General features: G+C 35.6%; 1 protein-coding gene across 1 annotated transcript in view; it reads left to right on the top strand.

The window, feature by feature from the left end:
- Nucleotides 1-20767, top strand: part of frmd4a (FERM domain containing 4A) — a 275536-nt gene that overhangs the window by 36798 nt on the left and 217971 nt on the right. The gene's annotated exons all lie outside the window — the stretch shown is intronic.

Below are 20767 nucleotides of genomic sequence, written 5' to 3'. Positions count from 1 at the left end.
GTTGACTTGGTAGCGCCTGGGGATCCCAGGAGGAGCTGGAATCTGTTGCTGGGGACAAGAAAGTCTGGGCTGATTGATCGACCTGCTGCAACCGAGACCCTCACCAGGAAAAGCTGAGTGAAAATGGATGGATGGATTTCCATTTGTTTGATATTTGTTATACTACCCATTTCTCAAAATCAAACAACTCATTTAAGTGTTACAGTTCTGCCCATGTTTCCAATACCAGAGCACTGTTTTTATTAATACAAAATATTTTTACATGGCAACATATACTTGCCCGAACAGAAAAAGTGAAATTAAATGGGGTTTCCCTTACACAAATTCCCCTGTGCACAGTACAGATTTATGACTCAGTTTTAGGCAGACTCATATAAGAAACACAGTTGTAAGCACATTTTGCTTTACGCTACCTACAAAATAATGAGGAAAAAAGATCAGGAAGTCCCCAAGGTCTACATTGTCTACAACAGCTGTACTTCCAGTGCTTATGTAGTCCCTGTCTCAACCTGACACAATTTTCTTTTTTTCACAATTATGCATTTCCCTTTACACAAGAAACTGATATTCTTTTATAATTTCCAATGTCTGTAGACCTTATGTGGGCTTATGTGGGTAAAAAAAAGTATTCAACTACAGTATTTTTATTTGTTAAAATCACAATTTGTGATTTTTAAAATTGGATCCACCATAACCCATTGCTACAGCACAGCCATTTTAATGTGACAAATCAGACAAGATTTCTTTCTGAGGTTTGTGAGGACTTGTATTTTCTTAATTATGGACTGGGATTTAGCATCTGCAATATGTTCTAGCAGGTTATAGCTGTAAATTCCCTTTAAAAGATAAATCCTTCATATTTTAATTTAAGTTATTTATTTTGTTCTCTTTCCAATCTAATGGCCACAAATAGATACTGTGTTGTACTCATTGCATACATAGTTTTGTCTGTAATTTCTGAATAAAAAGCTAATAAAATCTATCAGTGTATTTTTAATGAGGATGTATGTGGTTTTAATGAAGAAGCTGGTTTAGTCTATCATTTAGTTCTTTGCTTATCATGGCAAAATTTTAATTGATTGCTTTTAAGCTTATAGAGACAAACCTGCTGCACTCTGTTCTTCATTTATCAAATGATTTCTGTGTTGTCAGATAGTAACAGTCCCATGGGAAACAAAAGCCTTTTCTTAACTAATGTTAGTAAATTTAGATACACATGCAAGATCATGTTATAAGGATATAACATTTTTTTACCAGGAATATTATTGGTGGAGTGTTTTATGCTTTCACATTTTTATATCCTCTTTTATGGTTTATAAATGACATTTTCAAAATAGATTAATGTTATAAAAGAACTGCAGACATTTTCAGGAAACAAAATGAAACACCTGGAATTAATTAAATGCAACGTGTATGATGGTCCTTCAACTGATGCACCCAGACAACATCTAAACAAAGAGAAGCTGGAGCCATAAATCACAGTGACATGTTAAAGCAAATACTAAAAATATAAAATAGAAAGATTAAAATAAAAAATCCTTTCTTAATGATTTGCCCAGTTAAGCTTCTTTACAGTACATCCTTAACAAAGTGTGAAGTGCAAAGTAAATAGGAAGGCATCTCTTTTCACAGAACGTCTTGAGATAATATTTAACTAAATGTAGCCGCTTTATTTGACTTTACAAATAACACAGTAATCTACTGTAAAGAAGACAGAAAGTGTTGTAATTCAATAAAAGATATTGATTTTGCTCTGCAGTTGTGGTAGCTGTATGGACTGCATAATACATTTATAAAGACAAGTAACAATTATTAGTTAAATCCCAGACTTCTGAATGGGTTTTATACATTACAATATAAATATGGCAAATCCAATAGGGAATTTGCATCTAGTTTGCAAATAGTCATCAGAAGTGCAGGATTGAGCTCAAGTAACCCTTTTAACTCATATTATAGTACCACCATGAGACCAGTTTATTTAGGTCTCCAGATGAAAGATTTTCTTCAGTTTAGTTTTGTGAGTTAAGACAATGCCATTCCACACAGTGCACTAGAAGTGAAAAATAAGATACTCAGAAAAATCAACTCTGAAACTTCAAAATGGCTGTTACATGTTGATGCTGTTTCTGTGCAACCTCTGCTGGTCTGGTTATCTTACATTTGTCATATTTTGGCATGGTTATACCACGATTTGTTTTTTCATATGTCGACTTTGGAATTTAGTGTTTTTACTGTTAGAGCAAAAATCTGTGTTGTGTCTGCAAAGGGCAAAGAAATGAAAATACATGGCTAATAAATTCCAGAACCTCATAAAATGATCAAATGTCAACTAGTGTTTTGGAATTTGAAAGCATTTCTAAATCAATATGAACTGAGAGTGTAGTGTGTCGACCTTTTCTCTCTATTAATACATTATTTGGCTCCATATGTTGTAGAGCTTATAGAAACACCATTGTTAACATAAGTATGCTCTGCCAAAATAGCTACCAGAAAATCAATAATATTGGCTGCGGTTAAGGCAGAGTTTCAGTATTAGTTAAAGCCTGTGAGCAGAAAGCTGACCAAAATTGATTTTCTTGTTATTGTGCATGAAAGTTATAGACTACAACACTACAGCTCTTTTTAATAATCTGTCTTCTAAAACCAAAAAGAATCCTAAAAATCATGAATATAAAAGTTGTATTTACCATTACAGTCACATGCAATGCAATTAATGAAAATACTGTAATTACATAACAATCATTGTTTTGTCTTATATCCCAAACATGTTCTAAATACTTCATATATGTACATGTATGATACAAAAATAATATTAATTTGATGAGTATGTTCTGAGTTCTTAGCATGTGAGATGTTTCATTTTAATCATCTATTGTTATTTTTTAGCATTATGATTTATAGGTACTATATATGACCACTATATCGCAGTTTGAATCACTTTACTGTTCACACATCAGGTCTTGTCTTGTTTCATTTAAATGACAAGTCTATTAAAACGAATGTGTAATCCTTCTGTCAAGCTTTTAATATGCTTAAACCATGATATTTGGACTGGATTTAAAGTCATTATCAGTTTATCATTATCATGATCATTATTCAGTTTCTGTTATTATATTTAAAAGATAAGAGAGTACTGGAAATGTTTTACCAGATGAAGTACCTAGAAATATTATGTCAGTTTGGTTGCAGAATGCCCACAAAGTGGTTTTGGCTTCATAGGCATATTTGACTAATGAAATCAGGGTGAGTAATTGGATTTGGCTCATCCCCATAAGTTAACCAACTGAAAGCTTAGCAGTTGAATTAAAAGGATAATTCATTTCAAATTTAAGTGGGAATCTGGGGCATTGTGTACATGAGAGCATAAATAGTTTGCTTGCTAACTTGTGTAACTGTAGGGTTTGTGAAGTGGTGGTTGAATGTTCTGCATGCAAGGATGGGAACTGAAAAGACAGATATTCCCTTTTAGCAGTTTGTTTTAACAGACTAATTTCCACCTATCTTTCTCTCAAGGAAATGTATAAAATCTACTGTCTACAAACTGAAATAGAGAATTCTATATAAGTAACTTATAAAGATTTTAAACTGCATAACTGAATTAACAGTAACACATGACACACAGTCAGCTCACACTGGTTAAGTATCCAGGTTATGTGCCACTTTAGTTTTGCTCAGAATAGGCAACATACAGTTTCCTTCCATTTAATTGGTGAAGTTCCCCACTTTTGTATATGAACTGCTGGTGGGGAAAGTCCGGCATGACGTGTGGGGTTGTTGCACTTCAGCAGACAATGAGAAGAATGATACTAGGTTGAGATGTCATTGCTAATTAAATTCCTTGTACATTCTAATTATCACAGGCCTTTGTGTATGTTCTAACAGTCACAGAAGTGCTATTGATACTTTAATTAATAGTAAAACTACAATTTGAAAACTGTTATTAGAAACTACTGTTCTGTTAATGTCACTCTTCACTTAATATACTGTATATAATTGAAGTGAAACCTCATTTCAATTGTTACAAGACAGACATTCAAACTTCTGATAGCACAAGGCATTTCCACTAAATGTTAATTAATTTTTATGTTACTAGATTTTTTAAATTTATTGCAAACCTAATACACTAACCTTTTTTGGCCTTCAAAAATGGACACACACTGTACCAGAAATAAAAGTATTTTTTAGTCACAAATGTTAGTAAAGATAAGTAAGTTAAAAATAAAGATTTTCATCACACCAGTCAGAATTCTGATATTGAAAAGAGGATGTTATTTTTGAGTTTGTCTTGTTGAACAAGATTAAATGGTAATACTTTGAAGTAAAGTTCTCTTCTGACTAAATATCAAAGGAATGGCATCCATAATCAAGTGTCCAGTTCAATGATTAGATTTAGCTGTAAACATGACTTTCACTGTAACACTAGCTCTAATACTGGGGATATGTTTAGAAATTCTTTGGTAAAATCTAGAATTTTGTGGTTTAAAAATATACTGAAAGAGAGCACATGTAAAACGTAACAATAAAATATTTAAGTTTGGGAGGTAATTTATTAAGTATCTTAATGTGTTCTTGTTTGAAAAAACTCACAAATAACTGTTGCTTGAAATCACAAAATAAATGTAGATAGGAAGGTAAAGTATACTGTTATGCATTGCATAATAACAGACAACAACTTAACATTGCTGTTACATCTAGCATAAGAAAACTGGATAATTTACAATCTGATAAGCTCTCTCAAGGTACAATGTGTCAGAAATAATAATGACATATGTGTCCCTTTCATTTTATATCATGAAAGGGAAATGGCTCAGTATTAAATTAATGTCACTCAGATGCTCATCAAGCATGAAACTGGCAACAAACCTCAGGCTGATGAAAGTTCTATATTAAATAATATTGGTGTAAAATAGCCAGAAGTGTTACAGGTGCTAGAAACACTCAAACAAATCTCTGTCCAATTGATAGTAATGGATAGAGGATCATCTGTATAGCAATATTAAAATCAGATTTAAGTGTTAACTAACTTGTTAGAATTCTTCCAAATGTATACAAACAGACCATATGATATGGCATACAGTATTAAGTTATTGATAAGATTCTTCATAAAACATGAAACCTCAAAATACCAGTGTCAGATAGTCAAGGTGGTAGAACATTCTTCCAAACCAAGGGAGGCCATTCGACCCATCTGGCCCATTTGGTAGTTAATCGATAAAGGATCTCATCCAAATGTTTCTTGAAAAAGTTGCGGAATCAACTTCAATACATGGTTATTGTCATGCCCTCTGCAGCCAGAGGGCACTCCTTCTCTTTCTTATCTCTTGTTTCCGGTGCTTTGCTGTCCTTCCGGTGTCTCTCTCTCTCTCTGGGGTTATATATGTCTGGGTCTTTCATTTGCCTTCACTCAGCATTGACGTTCGGATGTCCTGAGACCCGCCTAGCACCAGGTCGCCCCACGTCCGCTACCTGAGGGCATAGGTTTCTATACGGCATTTCCTGAACAGCTGAGCCTGGGCTAACCCCCGTCTCGCCGCTACGCATAGGGTCTTTTACGCTCTCCTGCCATTCCACTATTCATCCTTTCCAACATCCGTGACAGTTACAGTATGTAGCTTGTTCTATACTCCCACGACCGTTTGGATAAAGAAGTGATTTCTGTTTTAAATGCACTACAGGTGTGTCCACTTTATGTACCCCGGTTAATCCCTTCATTTTTTATTCTGATTAAGTTAATCATTAAGTTTGCCGATGACACCACTATAATAGGACTGATCAGTGATGATGACGAGTCCACTTACAGGGATGAAGTTGTACAGCTGCTTAGGTGGTGTCATAGCAATAACCTGGACTTGAACATAAAGAAAACGAAAGAGCTAATAGTGGACTTTCGGAGACACAGGCCACACACTCACAGCCCACTCAGTATTGATGGAACGGAAGTGGAAACAGTCACCAGCTTTAGGTTTTTGGGAATTCACATCTCTAAAGATCTAACCTGGACTGTAAACACTGACTCTATCATGAAGAAGGCTCAGCAGCGCCTTTATTTCTTGAGGTGCCTCAAGCGATGGGGGATGCCAATACATGTGTTGGTGAACTTCTTCCGCTGCACCATCGAGAGCGTCCTCACCAACGGGATCACCGTGTGGTATGGCAACACCTCTTCGCGAGAAAGAAAGGCACTGCAGAGAATGGTCAATATGGCCCAGAAGATCATCGGCTGCGGTCTCACCGAGATTAAACAGCTCTATGAGGACTGCTGCCGTGGTAGAATTCTGGCCATCACAGAGGACAGTCACCACCCCGGGCATAAGCTCTTCACCCCACTGCCCTCAGGCAAGAGATATAAGAGCATACGGACACTTACCACTAGATTCTTCAATAGCTTCTATCCACAAGCAGTGAGATTGGCGAACACATTTAGCCATCCCCCTCGGACCACACCTACACCATCATCATCTACCTCATTGTAATTTATTTATTGTACGTCTCCAGTCATTGTTTACACGTCTGTATTGTTTACATTCAAACTGTCTGCATGTTTACTTGCACATTGTCTATTGTTTGTTTGTACATTGTCTTGATGCACTGTTTGCACTTTGTTTTGTTTTTTACACTTGTTTTACAATCGAGAGACTTTCTGTAAGTAAGAATTCCATTGTACCAGCACCAGTTACATATGGCAATAAAGTTCAAGTTCAAGTTAACTAAGTTGACATTGCCAGTACCTTTGAAGATTTTAAATACTTGCGTCAGGTCACCTTGTAGGCTTCTCTGTTGAAGGCTACAAATATCGATTCTTCTTCATAATAATAATAATTCCTTACACTTTTGTAGCACTTTTTGGGACACTCCACTCAGAGGGCTTTACAGGTAATGGGAACTCCCCTCCACCACCACCAATGTGCAGCACCCACTTTGATAATGCGATGGCAGCCATAATGCCAATACAGTCACCACACATGTGCTATCAGTGGGGAAGAGAACAGAGTGATGGAGCCAATTCATAGATTATTAAGGGATTAGAAGGAGGCCATGATTGTCCAATGGGAAATTTGGCCAGGATGCCGGGGTAACACCCTTACTTTACTCGAGAAACGCCCTGGGATTTTTAATGACCACAGAAAGTCATCAGAGAGTCAGGAACTTGGTTTTACATGTCATCTGAAGGACGGCGCTTTTTTACAGTATACTGTATTGTCCCTGTCACTATACTGGGGCATTAGGATCCACAAAGACCACAGGGTGAGCACACCCTATTGGCCCCACTAACACCTCTCCCAGCAGCAACCTTAGTTTTTCTGGGAGTGCTACCATCCAGGTAATAATAATAATAATAATAATAATAATAATAATAATAATAATAATAATAATTGCTTACACTTATATAGTGCTTTTCTGGACACTCCACTCAAAGCGCTTTATAATTTTTTATTGGCTATTTTGCAATATTCCCTTCCATGTCTTTCCTGGTCTATTTATTATCCTTTTTTATCTATGCTGCAGTTAATTATACTGCTTTTCTTTAACTGGATCTTGTTATTTTTTGATCATTTACTCATTGCACATGTCTTTGAACTGAGAACTAGTTAATGGATGGCAAACAGAAATTTTAGATAAGATGTGAATGTTCAGATTAGAGGATCTAATTGAAGGTAAAGTAAAGATACTATGGTATTATGACCACAGGTATTCATAATTTACATCAGTAATTTATATTGTGGTGTTTTTAGTAAACTAGAAAACTTTAAATCAAAATAGGAGGATAACCGAACTGTAACAGAGATTTGTCTCTTAGCTGTCTTGGATGGTTGGCTCTGAGAAAAAGTATAGATATTCTCATGAGACAGAGAGCATAAAGATTTGCTGTGGCTGTGTTCAATCATTCTCTCTATAAAAAGGTTCCGCACACTTGTGCATGTGGCAAAAAAACTAAACTATAAATATGGTAAATACAGTAAAAACTGTTAAAACTACGGTAAAAACTGTAAATATGGTAAATAAAGCTGGTAAAACACTGACCTTGAAGAAGCTGCTTAGATGTTTACAGTATGTGTAACATTATGTTAACATCTTCTCAACAATGTAAAATAGCAACAAAACAAGCTAATATTTTTAGGATATAAAATTGAAAATGAAATAATTAAATCAAGGGATATTGTGCTCCAATTTTAAAATGCAATATCAAGATGCAAAAAGCAACAAGAAAGAAATGCAGTTAAAACTGAGAACAGCAGGTATTTTTTTACAGAGTGATTTGTGGAACAAGCTACTGTACTTAGCCTTGCTGTCAAACCAGCTTCTTTTTAAAGAACAGCTGAATGAGATTTGCAGAATACCAATTAGGTGCTCAGAACCAAACAAGTTCAGTGGCCCAAATGATATCCTCTCATTTGTTATTTAACAGGTTAATTATTTTTACGGAAAATGGCTCTGATCAGAAATGACCATAACATCACACGTTATTCCGTCTTCCTATGTGTTTGCAGTTTCATTAGCATTTCGAATTTCCTACATTATTTAATTTAATGTTGTTTGAACATGTGCTATAAGAAAATAAAGCAGCTTTAATTAAAATTTTGAAAATTAATTAGTTTCGGAATTACTAAACATTGCTAAAGATTTGAAATGTATATGACTCACTATCTGTACAGCAAGGTCTGTCTTCCTTATCTTAAAATATCCAGATTGCCAGGTCTATTTATATCAAAAGTCACAAGTATTAATATTATCAGAATCAGAATCACTTTTACTACCCTAGAACATTTCATATACAAGGAATTTACTCAGGTATACAGTACTTGGTGCTGAAACAATATTCTAGTGAATATACACTATACACAAAAAAGACTAACAGATATCATCAAGTCAGTACTCATAAAACACTAATTTGTGTTTTGATTTGGTTCATCAAAAAGAAAACTCTAGGAGGTTATTCAAATAATGGGTCGTTCTGGTTTTAATATGCCGGTAATTGTCACGTTCATAAACCCCTCCTCTTAAGGACGCTCCAGCACTTCCTTGTTCTTTAATCATCTCCTGCACCTGCTCCCTGTTCCCGCCCCCTTTTCAGTTCCCCTTAAAAGTCAGACGCCTACTCTGTTCCGGGCTCTGCATTGGTTTCCGTACCAGGCGAGTCTGGGACCTGGTAGCATCTGGTCCCGTCAAGCTTTTAAGTTCCTGTTCCTGCCGGTTCCGACCTAGTTCCCGTTTTTATTCTGTTCGTCTTGGATGGACCGCCCGGTTTTGGGTTTTCGCCATCTCTTGGATTCCACCTTGGACTTATTTCTGGATTGTTTGCCTCGGCCACACCTTCCCCGAACACCAGCACACCATGGACATGCCCCATGTTTTCATTCCCGACTCCCGCATGCTTTTTCCCCGTGTTTTCCTCACTCTACACTGGATCGTGTTGTCTGCATGGGGTCCTGAAAGAACGCTTTTGTTACAGTAATGTCTTCCTGAGGGAACATGTAGTTAACACAGTGGGAGGGGTCTTTGCTCTGGAATTGTACAAAATGTCAACCACCTTCTCCGTAGAGTGAACATCACATTTTACAGTACAGTAGTTACACATTACAAACCAAATGGTTATAGAGACAGTCAGAACCCTCTCAATAATGTTCCTGTAAAACTGAATCAGAATTGTTTGAGAGATACCAAAATGTTTCAGTTGGTGCAAAACGTTCCTGTGGCTTCTTTGTGAAACAGGTGATTTTCATGTCCCATTTAAGGGTATTAGAGATCATAATTCCCAGAAAGTTCAAGGACTCTACCTCACTGACAGCCACATTATTGATTCTCAGGGAGAGACATTTTGGAGAATGTTTCCAGAAATCAACTACCATTTACACTATTTTAAGGGTATAAAATGGTACTGTATGTCACATGACACTAACTGACTCTCCTCCCTCCTGTACATGGTATCATCATCATCACTATACGAAACAAAACCGCATATGCATCTGATCCACATAACTCTATTGTATTTGTACAATACACAATCCACGCATACGCAAGCAGCCTCAAAACTTGTCATATGTTTTGCTGAAATTTGTTCTGTTAGATCTGCTGTTGTAAGTGATATGTAATTTAGTGTGAATGGGTTTTAAATTTAGTATTTTGCACTGTTCTAAGACACCCAGCAAAATGTGTTTTTATTTACAGGTGATCATAAATTAAAATATAGGTATTTAGAAATGTAATTCTAGTGTATACTCTTCGATTGGAAATAATATCTGTAGCAAAGTACTCAACTGTTTTTTCATTATCAGTATCAGTGTCTTTCAGCATACAGGATGTAATCTTTTTAATAAATTTAAAGGAGTCAAGGTTTTATTTTATTTCAGAGACATCTTTAATATACACCAACAACTATATCACACTATTCTATATATATTCTTTTTTGGTACACTATTATTTATGCTGAAAATTATAAACATCCAGCATCACACTGTCATCAGTTTGCAGGTAGATTTCAGCCTTTTTGTGTTTTCCATTTCAATCCATTATACAGGCACATTGCTGATCATTTTGATGATTGTAAAACTTTGTAGTGTTGAAAATCCTGGAGGATCTTTTTTGTATCTATTTCTAAACCCTCTGAGGTCCTGTTTTTAGATACTTTGGCAGCTTCAGGTTCAGAAAGACTGAAGTACTGTGCTGTTGTACTTTTGATTATTTCTTTTTCCAGGTAGGAAATAAGGGTTAAGAAATGCCCAATAGGAATGATGAATTTCAGGCATACAATGGCTTCAGTCAGTTTATCCTGCTGGCTCTTGAATCATTGTTGAGAAGCTGTGCACTATCTGCTGTCAATTCTAACCAGATCTTTTGAGCTGTCTCAGAGGCCATCAAAAACACTACTTTATTTGTGAATTCTCCTGTGACTCAAACACATTTTTATCTTCAGCATTGGTTATCTCTAAGGCACGGTTACTTCATTATTGTACAGGTATACAAATCTCTCTATTTTACAGCAAGCTGAAAGCTCTACAGAAACGGCTTTAGCATTTAACAAAATGTAAGCTCCCTGGTAAAGCATTAGAAAATGACAATATTGCAGGATTTAATAGCTCATCATTTTTAGGATGTGGACCTTTCACCATGCTTTATTTACCCATAATCCCAGATATCAAAAACTACTGAGAACTTCCATCAAGATAATTTAATAGTACCTCACTATGACAACCATGCAATAATGCTTATTAAAATAGATCATCTTACAATTGATGTGCTGCCTTGTCATAGAACAACTACAGCCACAGCAAACTACAGCATACTGATCAAATCAATTTGTTTATTGAAGTGTTGGCATCACACATTTATGAGTGTTCCTTCATACAAACTATATGAATAAAAGTTTAATATCTGCTGACTGCATTGCTTCGTATACCGATTTTCATATTCAATTTGTGTGAAGATTCTCTCCTTTGTCCTTAAATATTAAAAGTGAGCTGCCTTGATTTATGTAATGGACTTTTGTTTTGAAATATTGCCCATTAGTTGTGAAATGAAGCAAATAGCTAAAACTGAAATTTCTGTCCACTTCCATCCTCAGTTAATGTGTCTGCTGTGCGGCATTCCATGCAGCATCTGTGATTTGCACAGACAAGTTACTTTCTTTAAAAAAAGTAAAGCAGTGCGTATTCTTCCTAGCCGGTGCTGAGTTTTGTAGTTAATACAAGGACACAAATGGAAATTCGGTTTTGGAGTATTCAAGACAGAAAGTGGAGGCACTTTTGTCATACAGAGGATTCAGAACTACCTCCCAAACAATGTTGATGAATCAACTCTGTGGGATTCTTTAACTAATGTCTTCATGGGATTGTTGGATCATTAAACTACTAGCAATCTAATAAACTAGAAGGTTTAAGTGCCCTTCTCTCTTTTCTAACCTTTCTTGTGCACTTACTGTAAGTGTCCCCACTTTGTTTTTAGATAAAGAAACACCCGCCAAGAATTAGATGGTCAGATAGTTAGTACCGATATCAATGCAAGCCATCTATTCCCCAGATCGGTATTTCTTGGTCCTAGGAGACAGCTGTTTCTGTTTGGTTCCTTTCCCGCAGAGTTCTAAATCACCTATGCTTATTGATGCCTTTAATTGATCCTTTTACTTGTTTAAATATTTGATTTTTTTGTTTCTGTTCTAAGTTTAAAAAAATGATGTACATCTAGTTCATCATTTCCCATCACTTCAACATACAAAATGTCATGTAGTGTCTCCTTACCCCTAATCTAACAGCTATTAATTGATGTTCAGTTTATGGTTGTATGATAAACAGCTACAGGAGGGAATGAGAGAACTAGAGTATAAATCAAAATTCTCTCTGCCTCTCCCCTCTCCCTCCTCCTCCATGTTTCCAGCTTTTCGCACAAATCTTGATTTGTGTCTTTTGGTCATATGGCTTTTCTTTCTTTTTGCTATCCTCTTACTTTTCACTTTTACAGTAGCCTGTCACCATTAGTGACTTATTTACCAAATTTGCTGTGCTGACTTTGCAAATTTGACTATTTTGATAGCTTTACCATTATCTAGATAATTCATGTAGATAAGAAAGAGCAGTGGTCACTGTGGTACTCAACTAATTGCACCACAATCTGGGTATTTACCCCTTACCATATGCTATACCATTTTCTGTTAATTAATCAGTTCTTAATCCAAATACACACATTACCTTGAATGCCTATTGATTGTAACTTGAGAATTATTCTTTTATGAGAAACTTTACCAAATATTTTTTGAAAATGTAATTATGTCATATGCTTTGAACCCATTGTTTTGTATTGTTAAATGAATAAGCCAGTTAAACGACATCTACCTTTAATAATCCTTGGTGACTTTAGAATTCAATTGTCATACAGATGATACTCTCATTTAGTTCTAATCATTGCTTCTAAAACGGTACATGAAATAGAAGTGAGATATACAGTAGATTTATTGCTTTATAATTACTTGGTTCAATTTGGTCACCCTTTATATGGATGGACTCTGGACATAATTTACTTATCATTAACTCAATAACCTCTTTCTAAAAAACTAATCTTTCATTCACAGACATTCTGTCTCACACAATTACTTACTGTGTTGGGGTGTCTTTTTCAGTATTATTCCCATTCAAATATTGATAATCCTTCATTGCTCAGATTAAAATTTAAAATAAATTGTCTGTTGGCGCAGAAAAGTGTATTGAAAATTCACCTTTCACTGCTTTGTTTTTCTCAAAGCATTCTTCAAGGAAAAAAAATGACATAAAAGATTTCTTTCATTATAAGTAAAAAGGCTATCCTGTGCACAGAAACACATTAGGGAATTAAATTGCTTCCGGTGCTGTGTGAGTGACCAAAAATACATCTTTAAATGCTTTTTTATTGTTCTGTATTATTGTCCTCCAGGAGTACTTAATTGAAACTAGAATTATATTTATCAAATGGACAGAGGTCAGCAGGAACCCATGGTAAAGTTTCTCTATTCTGATATGCTGAGTTTTCAGTTACATTTTTTAATCTACATTTGCATCTAGAATTGAATTGAATGCCTTCAATCTCTGCCCTTTATGTTACTTACTGTATGTTACATCACAGGACTCTCAAGATCTTGCCTTGGTAAAGAAAATGGTCATTTGTCAGATTTCTGATTAAATAGAAGATTCTAAATACTCATAAAATGCTGCAGTTTCTAATGTAAGCTTTTTTCATAGTTTCTAATAAAAAGGTTAATTTTTTAAGTTGGGGAAATAAGATATGGAGAGTTATTGAAGAAATTTAAAATTCTAAGATGAATGAATTAACTTAAACTCAGTCTGCATGTGGTATAGCAGAAATGTACAATAGATGCTGTACTCTAAGATTTGTAAAGAGCTTAAAGTTATCTCTCTATTTCTCATCTCTGTCCATTTTTTTTTTTAGGAATAGGATTTAGGACAGTGTTTCCCATTTTCAGCTCTTGGAATGCAAACCTGCAGGTCTTTTGTTTTTCCAGTTAAATTATCAGTGATGTTATTGAATCCTTAATCTTTAAAAGGTGAAATGTCAAAGATCAGTGCTGGCAGTCCATAGCCAGGGGAAGAATGCTACCATATAATCAACGTAACATCTTCAATTCAATCGTTTTCAGCTCTGAAAAATGTTGGCAGTTTCCATTGAACAATTATATTTTGTAAGTAACCTACAATAAAATGTTCAGCTCTAGGCAGCTTAACAATGTGTGGAAGAATTCATACAATTCAATCAACTCATTCAGACACAAGCACATACTGTATACAAGTGAATGTTCCAGTTAAGAAACCAATTAATTCAATTTAGGATTCAATTAAGTCACTGGATCCTGGTGACATGAGTTAAAAAGTTCAGGTTAAGGCTTAAGCTTTCCTTTCTTTCAGGCCTGGTGAACCAACCTGCAAACATTCTAATCCACTCCATTTCTGTCCTTTCATATAACCAGCAACTCAATTGTTGTATTGATCCTTCTGGTTATCAAATAAACAAATGAGGAATTGGCTGCTACAAAAATAGCTAATGGGGTGAACTGGCAGGTTTTAGTATACCTGTTTTAAGGACTTTTTCCTCATATAAGTTGAAGGATTCAAAGAAATTTAATGAAAATGTAATGAAAACAGACAACTCAGATGGGAGAAAGAAATAAGATTGGGATGCAAGGATGCCCAAGTTATTGTTTTTAATGTTTTAATCTCTCTATTTAAATTAAGGTAGTGTCTCTTGGGTTAATTCAGAATACAGCAAAGAAAAATTGCAATTGTTAAGCTGCTTTTCTGTTAATTAAACCTCTTCAGCTGCTTTAAGATCTTTAAGAAAAGTGTGGGAATTTCAGATTATCGACTAACCTTCAATGTAGAATTAACCTAAATATCTGTAGATGTCTTACTTAAACATAAATATATACAGATCCAGATACATACAATAAGACCAAAGACTAGTATTATGAGGTGCAACTTTTGTCTAAACATAATACTACTATAGCTCTTAAAATAATGACATTATTAAAAGACAATTATTGTTAACATTGTTAATATTAGTTAACCATGACCGAATAAAATACTTTTTCAAATGTATTCATTACCTTTTGTAATATTTCAAAAGCTAGAAGTTTGTTGTGGGGAAGGAATTTCCAAACTGGTCTGACGTAAATTGTAGTGCTTTGAGGGTGTCTTGTGTACAGTTGCTTTGCGTTCTCAGGTGGTGTGTCTGTAATTCTGGTGCTTGAATGTTCATGTTTCACAGATTTAAACAGCCATCTTATCTGAGTCTGCAGAAGCACTCGGCTAATCTCACTTTCTGTAGCTCTTTAGTCCCATTTCCCAGTGCGTCGTTCATAGCAACTGCAGAAGAGAAGCTCACTTTATGACAAGGCCTCTGCTAGCTTTAGAAGCAAACAGAATACCATATCTTAAAATTGCAAATCATGGTCTTCTTGGGGAGTACACTAGATTGATTGTCTGAAGACAACGGGAAGGCTGTTCTTTCATACTCATGAATTCATATTTGTATTTACCTTCGTGTGTTCTCTGCTTGTGATAGAAACTTACCCCTTACATGGACCTACAATAGGCACTTTAAATGTCATAAAATAATTCATTTCCAGTTTATTTCCCAGTAACCCAATTAAGAATCTTCCAATTTCCCTAATTGAAAAATATGTTTCTCCTTCAAAGATGAGCAGAAAGTGATAAATTCTGTAATGAGCTCTAAAGACGACCTGTACATGACACCTGACCAGATTGCTGTCCAGAATCTGAAAAGGTAGTAGCATTTTTCAAGTAAGAGGTTATCAACCATACCTTTCTACACAACATGATGTGGATCAGTTATGGTCACTTGCATTCATGACAGTCTACAATGGCATGCAAATTTCCACTTCTAATGAATATTTCACAAGCCCTACTTAAAACTCAGAGCAGATCCAATTATACCTTGTCTGTTAGTAAGTCATTTCTTATGAGGGGAAGTCTGTCCTAGTCTGTCCAACAAAGCAGGTTAATTGCATTAATACAATTAACCTTCACATATTACACTTCACAGAATTTTCCCTTTCAAGTCATACTCCCTTAAAACACAATACATTGCCACAAAAAATAGTGTTACACATGTGTAATAAATTGACATTGTAAAGGGTGTATTTCTGCAGCTACTCTATTACAATATTACTAACAGTGGTTCGAGAAGGTCACTGCATCAACATGCGTAGGCTGCAGAGGAACAAGTACAGGTTTATTCCATGCAGAAAAGAGAAGAAAAGAAACACAACATTTCAACCGTGGAGCCTTCTTCAGGCTAAAAGTGTGTGTGTATTTCTGTAATTGTGTTATTGACATTTGTATCTACATGGTGTCATTCCACATGATATCAAAGGTTTGAGATGGCTGTTTGCTTAACTGGAGTATCTGAATTTGTCAGGGGAGAGCTAAAAGTCTATGGGTCTGTTGTTTGTGTTGAAGCTCAGCATGTAATTGGTTATATAGTAGTACTGTATGACAGAATATTGGAGGTTTGAAAACTTAAGTCACAAAATGAATGAATGTCCATGAGTTTTAATTGTGCCATGGGTGGAAAGCAGAAATCGAGTGAGAAACCATGGGTTTTAATGTGCGGCTCTGTCCAAATGTGAGTGCGTGAATACTGTGCCAGGCATTATGGTGGAGGATCATCAGGAGGTGACCTCAGGTCATACTGTAAGTGTCAGGTTTCATTGAAATAAGCTGCAGGCAAGTGTGTGCTTGGGCTTCATTTGCTCATTGAGTGATAGCAGTGGCAGCCAAGAGAAATCTCTAAGCTAAAAATCAAATGATACAAAAGTACATCCACTGCGCTTAATGATGCAGCGTGTGAAGCAGTCTAAAATGCTTGGTCCTGCCTTGCAAAGTAAAAGACCTTATTTCCTGTATGTCATGAGCCTGCAGAAAGCCACAGGCAATGGAAAGAATTCATTACAAGCTACACATAGGTGGCATTGTTGCTCAGGTTATTTCACTCAGTTTTTTTTAATTAGCCTTCCAAACTTGCTCCTGCTGTTTTGTGATGAGGAAACTGCACTGTTTGCCAACTTTGCTTCGTATGACCATTGACATTTATCATGTTACCATATAAAATGTTTATACCTTGTGTTTTTTAGATTTTATGTAACATGGTGATGATAATAACAAGAATATTTATAAGAGGAATTGTATTCGTATGGTGCTTTTCATCTCAAAGAGTCTCAAAGCATCTGTTACAGGGGACACATTCTAACTGCCACTAGATACACCCACCTGGACGTAGCATCCATTTTGCACACAGCAGATTAGATGTTAAGGTGAGAAATCATTTAATTAATCTATTTTAGGGGTAGCCAAATTTAGAAAGTCTGAAGTGTAAAAGTAAGGACACTAAGGTTAATTCCCCTACTCTTACAGACAGTGGTGCAGAACCTTAAATGACCAAATAATTAGAACCTTGTTTTAATATTTCGTCTGAAAGACGGCACCTTCTGTAGCACAATGTTCCCTGTCACTGCACTGGGTCCACCATCCATCCATTATCAGAATGCCACCTAGTTCCGGTAGGAGTGTGGCAACGCAGAGCCCAGCCAAGAAGCATAAGTCATTCCATTCCAGTACTGATCAGGTCCAATCTTTGTTAGATTCTAAGTTGCATAAACATCAGGCTACAAAGCTTTAATGCTGCAGCTCAAAATTCCACTGTTAAAAGAATATTATAATATTAGCAATTTGAACATTAATTGATTGACGTTTTGTTTTATAAGGAGGTCCCCAAGTCTGGTGGCAAGGTCAGAGACATGTAGTTGAAGTTTACTTTTTAGGATGACGTTAAAAAAGGAAGTAAAATAATAATTAAGAAAAGAGTTTCTCCTTAAAAAACAAAAATACTACTGGTATGCTTCCTGAATACTGCGTAATACTGTGTAATGCTATGAATGCCATATTTAACTTGACACTAGTAATAGATAATAAAACTATTTTATACAATTTTCTGTGACGATACACGTTTGGTGACAGAAGGTGAAATATATTTGGTTAAATGCGTAAACTGCCTTTCTATTACAAGGTTGGTCCCTTAACAAAGATTTTGAATCTGAGATGTTTTCTACATGGAAACTCCCTTAATCGAGTAACAAATTCAGTCTTTAAGTAGGTCAGCCTCAGGAATAGAGAAAAAATTCAACAGCTTCTTATTAATTTGCAAATTACCTGTTTCATTTTTTTTAAATCAGTGAGCACAGCAAATATTTGTTTGAAACATTTCTGCTTTTATGTTGTAGTGTCTGTGATATGCAGATAGTATGGGCAACATAAATTCCTTAAGACAGTTGGCTTTTTTCTATCACAATTAAAATATAATAATACTGTAATGCTAATTAAATGAGTAATTTTAATTGTAATTGTAATTGTAATTAATGCTGTAAACCCTGTGTTGTCTGCAGTATTAATCCAATTCAATATTTTACTTGCAAACTAACATTGTAACATATTATTATATGCTACATATTATATTATATATTACCAGCAAATCAAAAAGAAAAATGAGGTGAAAAGGAAATTACCATATGTAGAAGATGAGGTGAATAAATAAAAGGTTTAAAATGTATATTGTCAGCAGTGTTACTAAGGAGACAGATGAGTTCAAAGGTTTTTATAATGGCCTTAGCAATTCACTTTGTACTGATGTTACCATAGCAACAGCCTGATGCTGCCTTTGGTAGAGCTGCTGGTTTAGATGGTCATGTGCTCCGTGCTGATAATAAAAAGAACAGCTGATCTTGTCCTAATTGGCGGTATGGTGGCTATGCTGTAGGTTGCTACTGATATTTTTACATGGATTCCCTCCAGCTTTTACATTATTTGCCTACTTTTAATTGATTACTGTGATATTATACATGCAGTGGATACACAATTCTATTGAACACTGATTGAACAGTCAACTGCTAACTCAAAATCATCCCGAACGCCGAATCTAAAGAACAAAAACATAAACTTTTCTAGTATCATATTTCATATTATTATTGTATTAATTATTTTAGGAATTTCTCCTCTACTGAGCATGCATGTTTTCCTCAGCCTGTACATCATCTTCTCTTCAGTAAGAAGTTACCCAGTGCCCTCTCAGACATTGGGCACTCACTGATTCACTCTTTCCATTCGTTTACCAAGTGAGAGAAAACTCCGCTCGACTTACTGTGTTCCTTGGTTGCATACAACAGATCAAAAACAGATGGGGCTTTTATTGTCAAGTGACAGCTGAATGGCATCCCTCCTGTCTGGACACTCACTCTGCCCTGGTACTTGTCAGATTACAGCGTGGGTATTGACACCGGTGCTCTGCCTAATTCCCCAAAGAAGCCTCACACAGGATGTAAATTCGGGCTTTTGGGAAAAAAAATCTCTTTGCCATTATTCACTGGTAGTGGAAGTGTTTCAGTAGGGAGTGTTTCAGTGTTTCATACATACAGTACACAGTTTAAGATTTGGGGAAGAAGAATTTGGGGAAGATTGCTTGGTTTTCAATCTGATTTTATTTTTTTATTTCTCTTTGCATCTTTGCTTTCGGTTTACACTTATTTTTATACTTTATGGCTTCTAATAGTTAGTTGTGAGTTATACAAAACTACACCGTCACTCCTGTTCAGTATTTTTAATGACTCTGAAAATCAATGATCTTTAGGTGTCCACAGTAAATCTTGGGGAAATGAGATTTAATTTTCGTCAAATTTGAGTCCCCACAGTAAGGCTCTAATTCAGTTCTAGATACTGTATAGTAACAAACACTAAGAGTGCTTCAGCACTTCCAAGTTGTACGAATATACTGATCTCAGTGCCAAAGAACATCCAAATAGAATTTCCAAAAGTATCAAGTTAAGCCACACTGATACAATAACACTTACTGTTTCAGCAGTTACTATAACCTGGATAATGCAGAATACTTATTGCTGATTTTTACTATAAAGTAAAAATATTTTCATAAAAAAAACAGGTTGTTGATTTTTAAAGGACCTCTAAATGACTATAATAGTTACTATTGCATAGAAAGGGCCAAAAGTCCTTACGGATCTGTCTGGGAAAGCCTGGGTTTTGAAACACCGCCCTGTCTTTTTTTTAAAGTAGATGCTGACTTTTTTTAAAAGTAGATGCATGGTATGATGACAAACAGCAACCATTTTACATTTTGCATATGTTTTCATCACAGCCTTTTAAAACAAAATAAGTGTGTTGGGCAATACACTCACAGCAGCGAATGAATAATTACATTCAGCCATGAGCTGAAACACAGAGGCAGTGCATAGTCTTCTTCTTTGTTCCCATTTTGCCATTGGAATGCAAGAAACAATGTAGGAGTTGAAAGAATGAGAGACAGGGCTAACTGTTCACTCAGTAGAGTTGCCATGTTCGTAGTTCTGTTTCTCCTCTCAGGAATAATGCTGGCTTGATTTACAGTATATGGGCATTCACCATTTGTTTAACAAGCATTTGTATTTCAAAACCTATTTGTTTCAGAATGTACTATTTCAGGAGGCAACTTTTGGTTCCCCCAGTGGGAACCTTGTGAAGAAAATTCCTGCTTAAATTGGAAGAGCTCCCAAGAAGACAGAAGGCTAAAGTTAACAAGATGAAGCATGGGGACAAACCACTACTGTAATAGAGTTTAGATCTCCTGATTTCTGTGGTGGATTGCATTCAAGGGTTCTTTCTAATCATAAACACCATGTACCGTAGAAGAGAATATTAAAAGATGACCTTATCAGGGTCACATGGCA

The sequence above is a fragment of the Lepisosteus oculatus genome, chromosome 7 (assembly GCF_040954835.1).
Source record: "Lepisosteus oculatus isolate fLepOcu1 chromosome 7, fLepOcu1.hap2, whole genome shotgun sequence".
NCBI classification, from domain to species: Eukaryota; Metazoa; Chordata; class Actinopteri; order Semionotiformes; family Lepisosteidae; genus Lepisosteus; species Lepisosteus oculatus.
Note: the sequence above shows the minus strand (reverse complement) of the source record. Positions and strands in the feature narration are given on the sequence as shown.